The sequence below is a fragment of the Lactuca serriola genome, chromosome 1 (genome assembly GCF_051521515.1).
Source record: "Lactuca serriola cultivar US96UC23 chromosome 1, Lser_US96UC23_V15, whole genome shotgun sequence".
Taxonomy (NCBI): Eukaryota; Viridiplantae; Streptophyta; class Magnoliopsida; order Asterales; family Asteraceae; genus Lactuca; species Lactuca serriola.
This window is the reverse complement of record NC_136408.1, coordinates 116,430,667-116,441,874: the sequence shown is the minus strand read 5'-3', so window position 1 is coordinate 116,441,874 and position 11,208 is coordinate 116,430,667. Positions and strand designations below refer to the sequence as shown.

The 11,208-nt window shown below is 30.2% G+C and overlaps 1 pseudogene across 1 annotated transcript; it reads right to left on the bottom strand.

Annotated features, from left to right (window-relative positions):
- Positions 1–4,813: 4,813 nt before the first annotated feature.
- LOC145070587 (ADP/ATP translocase 1, mitochondrial-like) lies at positions 4,814–6,869 on the bottom strand (annotated as a pseudogene). The gene is made up of 4 exons (XR_013690008.1): positions 6,413–6,869; positions 5,497–5,860; positions 5,114–5,393; positions 4,814–5,038 (listed from the first exon to the last, which is right to left on the bottom strand). The product of XR_013690008.1 is annotated as an ADP/ATP translocase 1, mitochondrial-like (transcript).
- Positions 6,870–11,208: the final 4,339 nt, after the last annotated feature.

The following is an 11,208-nucleotide window of genomic DNA, read 5'->3' as shown; positions in this document are numbered from 1 at the left end:
ACCAGATGAGATCTCTAACTACCGGGGAAAAAATATATCTGTACATATATATTATTTAAATACATGTTGCAATTGATTAATTAATATATGTGTTGACCACTCTTTTAAAACCATGAAACAAGTGTAGTGTCCAAAAAAAAAAAAGTGTAGTGTCCTAGAGTTCATGTCCGGAAGCAATATTATAACGAACGATAACAAGGTGGCAGTTAGAAATCAATGGGACCATTTCCTTATCATTTTGAAGCCAATCATCGCCAAAGAGTTAAATTTAATAGCGATTATTATGCTGAGTTATATTTATTGTAATCGAGTAATACTTGGTTTGTATTTATTACATGTGAGTGTACAATCATATAGAGTGATAATCCAATACACAAAGGTGTCTAAGTATGAGAGAAACACATGAGGTGTCTAAATTTTAGGGAAATATGAGAAGTGTTTAAAGACATATGAGACATATTTAACTTTTTTTAAAGACATATGTGGTTTTAAAAGCTTAAGAGGTGCTCTTTGCACCTATAAGGGGGTAAACCACGAGAGTCTTGAGTCTTGAGTTAATTAATAATTTGGGATGAAAAGATAGCTAAAACTGAATCGCTATATAAATCCCAATTAGTCATGTGGGAGAATGATGTTATAAATCGTGGCGCCTAGAGATAAAGTATGAGGAAGTACGAGTAAAGAAGTTAAATTGGGAGCTACATATGTAATGCAACCAAAATCCGAAAAATGGGTTGTGGAAGATACATAAGTTGTAAAAGATTACTCCAATGTATTTCGAATAAAATTAGGGGATTCTTTATCCGAGCGACAAATAGAGATCATTATTAGTCCAATGCCTAATGATGATTCTATTTTTTGTACGCCTAATTACCGATTAGTAAGATTATAATTTATGAAGTTTGAACAATGACCAACAAGTTGAGATGATACGGAATTTGAACATTCACCAATGTATTGAATACAGCATGAATCATATGATTCACCATATGCATACCATATGTAGTAGACTTCTATTCACCATATGCATACCATATGTAGTAGACTTCCATGAATCTAGAACGTATTCGATCATACTAAGTTATATCTCTCATCTTGTATTTTCTATTTTTACATTTGGAAATTGGGCATTTAACTTGCAAACCTCACACCCGTTTTATAATTCTTCTTTTAATATTATTTTTGGTTAGAGAATAAAAAATTCACTTTTATATATGGGAGCGAAATTCTAGATGAAGATACATGTTGATAGTGTTTCTATTTGTATACATACATTATCTGTTCGATGACATAATTAAAACCGTTGATCATAACACATCACCAACTTATAGATTTGGTTATATCTAAATAATATCAATTTAAAATTATTAAACTAAAATATCAGTCTCAAAAAATTTCAGAATCCAAACATAATTTATAAAACCCTAAACATATTAGTTTCAACTTATTTATCAAACCTAAAACATACCAAAGTCTGGTTAGCTGTAACACCTATTCCATGTAAATAGTTCATGGAAAATTAATGAATTAAATGTGGATTTTTTACGGTGGCCACGACGTGGTGAAGGAAGCACCACGGCATGGCCATGACTAAAGGAATCACGCAACATCTGTGCGCACCATGACATGCCAACCGCCAGTATGCCAAACCCTAATTTTTCGGGTTTTGTGTCTTATTTAAGGTATATGATGGCTAGGGTTTGCACACCTTTAGCCTCCATCACCTTCCTTTCAACCTAGAGAAAACCATAGCCTCCATTTTTGATCTTGTGAGCTTTTGTGGTGATTTTGGCCCTTTGAAGAAGAAGAAGAAGGTGTCTTTGGTGCATTGTTCCAGCAAGCAAATCTCTTCCTCATAATTATATGTTGTCTAGCCTCTTGTAAGTCCTCAACTTCTACCTTTTGTGTTCAAGCATGTTAGATCTAGGATTTTATATATCCACTTTCCTCCATGTTTGAGGTGGTTTGATTGTATGGATTTCATAAAGGAGGCAACTTTATGGGTCATTTAGGTTCCTTTATGGTCTCTTGTCCTAGATCAGGAGAGTTATTGAGTTATGAATTTCATACATGAGGTCTTAACTTTGTTTTCACCAGTTTGACCTAGCTAGAGCTCAACACATGCATTGGAAATGCATGTCTATAAAGAAATGATTTTATAATGTTTTAGGTGTAACAAATCCATCTAGAAAGTATGAGTGCATAGCTTGAAGGATTAAGAGCTTATTGTATTAAGTTGTTCAAAGTTGTTTCCATGACATGACGGGTTGGCCACCACGACGTGGCGGGTTGTCCACCACAACATGGCGATGGTCAGCCTTCACGTACGGTTTTTTTCATGTAGCTTCCACGGAGTGGCCTATTGGTGGCCGCGACATGGAGGTCGGTTGGGGCTGACTTTGACTGCTACTCTTACCGTTGACTTTTTGACAAAGTTGACTTTTAGTGAACTTGAGGGTTTTTAGTGTAGATTGACAAGATTTGGGGAACTCACTAAGTTTCGTGTTTATAGTTGTGGGTATAAATGTATTCTATGTACTTCAAATAATCATAGAAAGACGAATGCTTGATTGTACACTCTCATCAACAATTGTTGTACTTCTGTATTATTATGATACTCTGATTTTTGGAATGATTGTATTTGATACTCATGGTTTTCTTGACTTGGTTGTATGGAAACAATTAATTAACTAATTTAAAAATGAAAATTTTTTGTTGAGAAAATAGGATGTTAAATCGGAAATGCAATATATTTTTCACATTATTTCTCAAAAGTATGTTTTCAGTAATAGGATGTTGGGATTATTTTCTATTTGGAGTTTCAAAATTACTTCTTTATATTAGAATTATGTTTTTGTAACGGAACATATTGTCTTTAAATTCAAATAATATACACAATGTTAATTTCTAATAATAGAAAACAATTGATAAAAAGTAATTCAAAAATACAAAACATACATAATGTGATAGATAAATATGTAAATTATAATGACGTTATTGGATAAAATTATTGTTTTAGAAGAGCAAATTGGTAAAAAAAAATTATTTATATTTTAATATTTATTTCGATAACAAAAAGATAACTTATTTGTATTTTATTTTCTCCCGTATTTTGTTACCAAAAATTGCAATGAATTCTATTTCTAAGTGTCAAGTTCTTTCTTTATATTTTCATTTAGTCCTTCAACTCCATTTCTGCAATTGTTCCCACTAAACGCACATAAAACCAATAGTTCAAGGGTGTTGTAGGGAAAACAGAAAAAATAGTTACCTTGTCTATATTTAGAGGTTATTCAAATGTGCAAGAATTCCTTGGGCAATCAGAACTAATCTTCAACTTATCTTAAGCAAAGTATGAATTAAAAAGAAGAAACTGAATAGAAAGAAGGCTAAGATGGAATTGGTACAGCTGGTCCCGTTTGGAACACCATTCTGACAAGGTGAGTATAGCTAAAATTAATCTCGCGATGGGTTCTCCAAGCCGACAGGGATGAGGCCAAAATTTTAGAATAATTGGGACTTACATCATGATAAGATATTAATATATTTTTTTACATCTGAATATCATAAGAGTCTAAGTTGAAAAAGAAATGAATATAGAAAAAAAAATCGCCAAAATGAGAACTACATCTATTTTTGCAAGAATTAATCTTCAAAAGTTCTCAAAAATTCATAAACAACGATCTCATCCTATAACTTGCTATTATAAATAATTAAAAAAAGACTAGGACCACTTATAAGACCGAAAGGATAAATTAATTATTGAATTTGGTATGGTACAAGTTTAAGATATAATCATATGATCTCATCATGGTGGTGATTTGAATAGCCTAAAATCAAAGTATCTATCTAGAATCAAAAATCAAAGAATCTAATGTTTTCATTCTTAAATTTGGCACTATCATTCTTTTCAATCGAATTCAGTATTAACTAACACTTGATATCACTATTCCTTTTGAGGTTGGAGTCTATTATTAACATCTTCTTTAATATCATCACTAGCCGGATGGAATCATAATAAGAAAGAATTGTTGGTTCTTAATTTACATACTGCTATTTATTACTAATGATCTATCGTATGATTATAATGATTATAGAACTGTTGGTTCTTTACATACCGCTCTTTATTACTAATGATTTATCGTATTATTATAATGACTAGGTGGAAGACTCATGTATTATATAGGTTCATTTAAATATATATATATATATATATATATATATATATATATATATATATATATATATAATTATAAACATTTAAGAAGTTGAATTTATAAGTATTATATAAATATATTGAATTATTAAAATTAAAGTATTTTTTTCTCTTTTAAATTTAAACAAAAAATTTAGATAAAAAAAAAACTAATGGTCTTTAATTTAGAAAATTTGAAATTAAAAGAAAAGTCAATTAATAAAATTGAAATGCATTTATTATTATATTTATTTTAATTAATACATTTAATAAAAATGAAACAACAACAAAATATCATGTGGAAAAAATTTAATTAAAAATAACTACAAAATGACATGTTGCCAAATCAATGAGAGTATGATAAGTTGTAAAAAGTTCTTTATTTATTAGGGAGAATTATAATAAGAAATAAAGTTAAAAACGAATTTAATTATTTATTGCAAGTTCCATAAAATAAAAAATGTAAAAATTACGATATAAATGTTCTTGTTATTAAAGAATGAGCAAATTACACCAATGGTCGTTGTTGTTTAGGGTAATTTGTACGTTTATTCCTAACTTATTTTCTTAACTCGCAAAATCTTTACTATTTGTTTTGGTTGCGCGGGGTCCAAAATAGGAAAAAATAAATGTTGAATGATCTTTATTAATGACATAGTCTACAAATCTTACTTTGACAACCAATTTTTAGTTTTAACAACATATAGATCTCATACATTTACAGCGTTAAGTCAAAAAACCTAATTACTCGGCTTTTCAAATACCTCTGTCATCCGCACATGTTCCATTTCTTCAAATTCTAAACAGCCACGTGTTCACTTTCATCTCTTATTCTCTTCTTTCCTGCAAAGTTAAACAAAACACAATAAACTTATAACCCATTGCACATGCCAAGATCAGATAAATTCTTATTCTTACTTTCAGCATCAAGAAATGGTTTCTGAAGCCTGTCGTAAAAAATAAGGACACCAGTAGCAGTTCCGACAAAAGGTACAATGGTTTTACTATAACTCTTGAACAACGATTTAACACCCTCATTCTTCATGATTTGAGTAAAAGCGTCAAAAGAGCTTTTGTACTTGACAACTTCACCCGATGTCATCATCATTCTTCTCCGGATTGTGTCAATAGGGTATGATGCTAGACTAGCAACACTCGTAGTGACTAAAGCAAGGCCACATGTCCCAATGAAGCTATCCTAAAAACACACATCATCATCATCATCATCATATAAACATCTAGTTAATTAATTAATTACCAATAGCAAGACACTAAGTAATAGATGCAAAATTCAAATCCACCTTCCATGATCCTGTCAAAACAACCGGCTTCAAAGAGTCATACATCCCAAAATACAAACTACGGTAGACAATGACACCCACACATGAAATCTTGAATCCACGATATAAACAAGAAATACCGTCTGATGCAAGATTCTTCTTGTATACATCTATTAAACGACTGAATTGCCTCTCTCCCACCTTCTTAGCCTCATCATTTGCTAAACGACTTGATGCATGATCGAAAGTACATCAAAAGCATGGAGGAAGCACCAGCAGCACCACCGGAGACAAAGTTACCAGTGGACCACTTCAAGTAACCATCATGGTCTTTCTTAAAGTTGAACAACCTCTTGAAGTAGTCATTGAATGCAAAGTTAAGTGTCTGCAAAAGAACGTATTAAAACAGAGCCTAACTTAATTAACACATCATATATATCTGCATCAAGCCTCCACACTGTATGGTATTTCCATAAGCGCTCTTTTTGAAGAGTAAGCGACTCTACATATATCTTGAAAAAGGTGTCAAATCGGGTCATCGTGTCGTGTTTTTGTCTAACACGACACGACACGATCTCGGGTTTTTTTTAACTAACACGAAAACGAACCGATTAAAAAACGAGAAACACGACACGACATGACAAAGATAACATGAATAACTACTAATGTATTTAACTAATATTTATTCATACATAACACGAAAAACACGACAAAAAATGTTAAATCGTGTTAAATATTGAACACAACACGACATGGCCGTGTTTTTTGCACTTGACACGAACACGACACAAACATGAATTCGAATTTCAATTTCGTCTCAATTTCGTTTCGTGTCGCGTATTTTTGTCGTGTCGTGTCATCAATTGTCACCCCTATGAAAAACTCATCAAGTAACCAAACATAAGATATTAAGGTAGAAGAGGATATGATGTTATACCGGAGTGGGGATGTAGCGGATGACATTAGCTGTATTTACTACTCTCACATCCTTTATTCTTTTAGAGAAATGTTCTTTGATTCCTTTACTCTTTATTGTATCATCTGTGATAGGGGTTGGACGAAAAGCTATATCCGCAAGTGATTTGGACAAATAAGTAGAAAAACTAGCCCAGAAAACATCAGAGGTAAACGTCCCGGTATATATTTTTTCTATTGGAGCCTGAACATATAGTTGAGTAAGAGTTGCTGAATCCTGGTTTTGATGGGCCATTTGCTGAAAAATAACAGAGCCTTGAAGATAATTCAAGAATGATTCTTATTAAATCGTTAATAAATCATCACATGGTCTATATACCAAGATCGGAATTTAAGAAACTGTTTCAAAGGAATCAACCAAACAAAATAAAATCAAATAAGTAAAGCATGAACAAGAGAGAAAAGTGTTATTGGTTGTGTGCAATAGTCATCTGTGTCTAATTAAGAATTATCAACGTAATTATATAAACCAAATTAACAGCATATCCGATCTGTCATTCTGTCGGTTCAATAAAAAAAATTCTTTTTTCACATCATGACTAAATTAAGGCGGCCGCCTTTAAAAAAGAATAACAAAAAGAAATGACTGAATTAAATAAGATTTTGCTAAGAATGAAGCATAACTTGTGGAAATATTCCACCTATATTAGTAACACACACACGAACAGATCACAAGCCAAGTAGTTAAACAAATGGAAAAACAACACAGAAAAATGTGGAACAAAATTTTATCAAAATATCATCTACCTTATGAACCAAACAAGTCTTACTCAGATAAGACTGGTCTGAGCTGCGGAAAAAAATGAAGTGAAAAGAACACAAAATGCCTAGATGATATGCTAAATGCGGGAATGCAAAGTAGTATCGTAATGCTCAATGGAGCAGTATATAATAGGGGTGGACATTGACCTGAGACTACCAAATGAGACTCTTAACAACCAGGGAATATATATATATATATATATATATATATATATATATATATATATATATATATATATATATATATATATATATGGAAAAGTGAATATACCTAACAACCTTATATAAGCTTAGGTACCTAACTCCATAATACCACATCGGTTTGTATCATATTTACATTGTAAATGCCTAAGGTTCTTAAACTTCAACCTCATAACTTGATTGCTTCCAAAATCTTTGGACTTTCACCAATATCTTTCGTTTATATCACGTCTTTCTATCAAATACCACCTGATGGGCTTCATATCCTACCGCTACAAATGAAAGGATGTAGGAGAAATATAATGATGAATGTTCAAAATTTTTTGAAGTAAATCAAGTTTAGGGATGAATTTTAAGAACCTTTGATGATTGCAATGAAAATTTAATGCAAAATGACGTTGTTTGATGAGGTTAGGTACCTAAGCTTATATAAGGTTGTTAGGTATATTCACTTTACCCATATATATATATATATATATATATATATATATATATATATATATATATATATATATATATATATATATATATATATAGGGTTAGGTTATTTTGTTTTCACTATCTATTGTGTGCATGTATGACTGATTTTGGACCAATCATTTTAGTTATTTTAAGAAAGTAATTAATGCATATTTTCTATAAACTATCATAAAAACATTATTTATTTTTTAGGATGAAGATATTCCAATAACAAAAAATGGCACAACAACAAAATCGCAAAAAAATTTGAAATCATTTAGATTTTTCACATATATGTTCATGTAGAAGATAGGATGTGTCCATCGCCATCTAAAAATTAGCAGGGGTGAAAATATAGAGATGAGAAGGCTAAAGAAAATAGAAATTTGAGGGTTCCTCCTTAATCAATAGGTGGGAAAAAAACTTGTAAATCCAACAAATGCATATTTGGATATGAATGATTGATATTGAACAGAGCCAAGACGTCTTCAAGAGAATGGAAGGTCTTTCTTATACTCCTTAATAATAAACACATCCACAAAACAATCATGATATGTGTAGGCAAGAGAGAAATAGGAGAGAGAGGGATTAAAATTTTTTTAAAGATTTCACGTCTCCGGTTTAGGGAGAGAGTTTAAAGAAAAACAGTGATCGATCCAACTGAAATTGAGGATGGAGATTGAGTATGATCGATTGATATTAAAGCACATCAGGTTCAAAGTTATAATTAGGGTTTATAACTTGGACGAGATTTATGGATTTAAGAATCAAATATAAACAGCCAATATAACATGCAATTCTGATTTCAAAGCAATAGAAAGGTATTTCAGTAAATAAACTTATTGTAAAATGAGCGGGAAAAAACATTAGGGGAGGCTAATAGAATGCACGTTGCAAAATTGGCCGTATTTATTAGATTATATATATATATATATATATATATATATATATATATATATATATATATATATATATATATAGTTATGTTCAAATGTTTTCACTATTTATTGTGTGCCTGTACAATTGATTCTAGACCAATCATTTTAGTTATTTTAAGAAAGTAATTAATGCTTATTAAATGCTGAAGATATAATATGTATTAATTATATCTTCAGCATTTAATAAGCATTAATTACTTTCTTAAAATAACTAAAATGATTGGTCTAGAATCAATTGTACAGGCACACAATAAATAGTGAAAACATTTGAACATAACTATATATATATATATATATATATATATATATATATATATATATATATATATATATATATATATAATCTAATAAATACGGCCAATTTTGCAACGTGCATTCTATTAGCCTCCCCTAATGTTTTTTCCCGCTCATTTTACAATAAGTTTATTTACTGAAATACCTTTCTATTGCTTTGAAATCAGAATTGCATGTTATATTGGCTGTTTATATTTGATTCTTAAATCCATAAATCTCGTCCAAGTTATAAACCCTAATTATAACTTTGAACCTGATGTGCTTTAATATCAATCGATCATACTCAATCTCCATCCTCAATTTCAGTTGGATCGATCACTGTTTTTCTTTAAACTCTCTCCCTAAACCGGAGACGTGAAATCTTTAAAAAAATTTTAATCCCTCTCTCTCCTATTTCTCTCTTGCCTACACATATCATGATTGTTTTGTGGATGTGTTTATTATTAAGGAGTATAAGAAAGACCTTCCATTCTCTTGAAGACGTCTTGGCTCTGTTCAATATCAATCATTCATATCCAAATATGCATTTGTTGGATTTACAAGTTTTTTTCCCACCTATTGATTAAGGAGGAACCCTCAAATTTCTATTTTCTTTAGCCTTCTCATCTCTATATTTTCACCCCTGCTAATTTTTAGATGGCGATGGACACATCCTATCTTCTACATGAACATATATGTGAAAAATCTAAATGATTTCAAATTTTTTTGCGATTTTGTTGTTGTGCCATTTTTTGTTATTGGAATATCTTCATCCTAAAAAATAAATAATGTTTTTATGATAGTTTATAGAAAATTTGATCAAATTTTCTGCTCGTGTTTATTGCTTTAATGTTTTTCATGGTTGTAACAGGACAATGATAAGAGACGTTAAGAAACTAATGTTTTATGATGATGCCTAATAGGTATTTGATGAAATGCCTAAGAGAAACAATATTATAACATTTCCCTTTAATATTGAGGTTTAAAGATAGATACTTAGGGCTTGATAACGCAGTTAGAATGAAATGGGGAGTTCCCATTGAAAAAGAATTAGTTCAAGTTTTTTATGAATAATCAAAAATTAAACATTTTTATGGATTTGTGGAATTGTTGTCGATGTATATTTTTATTAAGATAAAATGGGAAGTTAAAGGATTTATACTCTTATAGTCATTTACTATTGCTTTGAAATAACATTATACTCGACATAGAAATCTCCAGCAAGAAATAACAGTAACTTTCATTTATGCGTTTATTGTACCACATCAATCAATAAATCCATGAAGAAAAACATCAATGGTGAGAAATTTTTATCTATCTCAATAACAAGTTATTTTTCTTATTTTGGATGGTGTTTCATTGTTGCTTTGTTACGCATGATTTTATAACAAATTTGGATTGAATGTGTCACCTTTAGAGGGAAGATACCAAACTCAACCTTCAACCAGTTAAAGTATTCTTTCTTTGTTTTGCAATCATGTTAGATATTTAGTCTTGTATTGAGACAGAAGCATGAAGCCTATGCAACCATTTTTTTATACAGTCTTTCTATCTACTGAAGACATGTCATTTGTTTTTGAATGGTTCATATCTCTCTTACTCTATTTTTGTTATTTTTCTCTGTGTGTTTTAAATGCAGGTAAAATCCTGTCAGTTATAGCAATATAGTTTCAAAGTACAATATTTTGAAAATTATAGCAATTTACTCACTGATTTGATTATTTTGTTAAAAAAAATTATAATTGAAAGTAATATTCTATAATATGTTAAACAATTTACTCTCATTGATTTGTTTTTTTATATACTTTTTTACAATTATACCCATTTAATCTCTATTTTTTTTTTACAGTTATAGCAATTTACTATCATCGATTTGTTAATGCTCCATATGGTTGTTTAATTTAATAGTTTCATATTTGTTTAATCTACACTATTAACACAATTTTATTCATCTAGTTGTTTAATGTAAAAGCTTTATATTTATTTAATCTACATTAATTAACATAATAATTCAACTTTTAGTTGTTCAATAAAGGAATACATACCAAAAGGCATTTGGCCTAGCGGTAAGTAGTTATCGTCTCAAATGAGAGGTTATGAGTTCAAGTCTCTTAGGAGACATAGA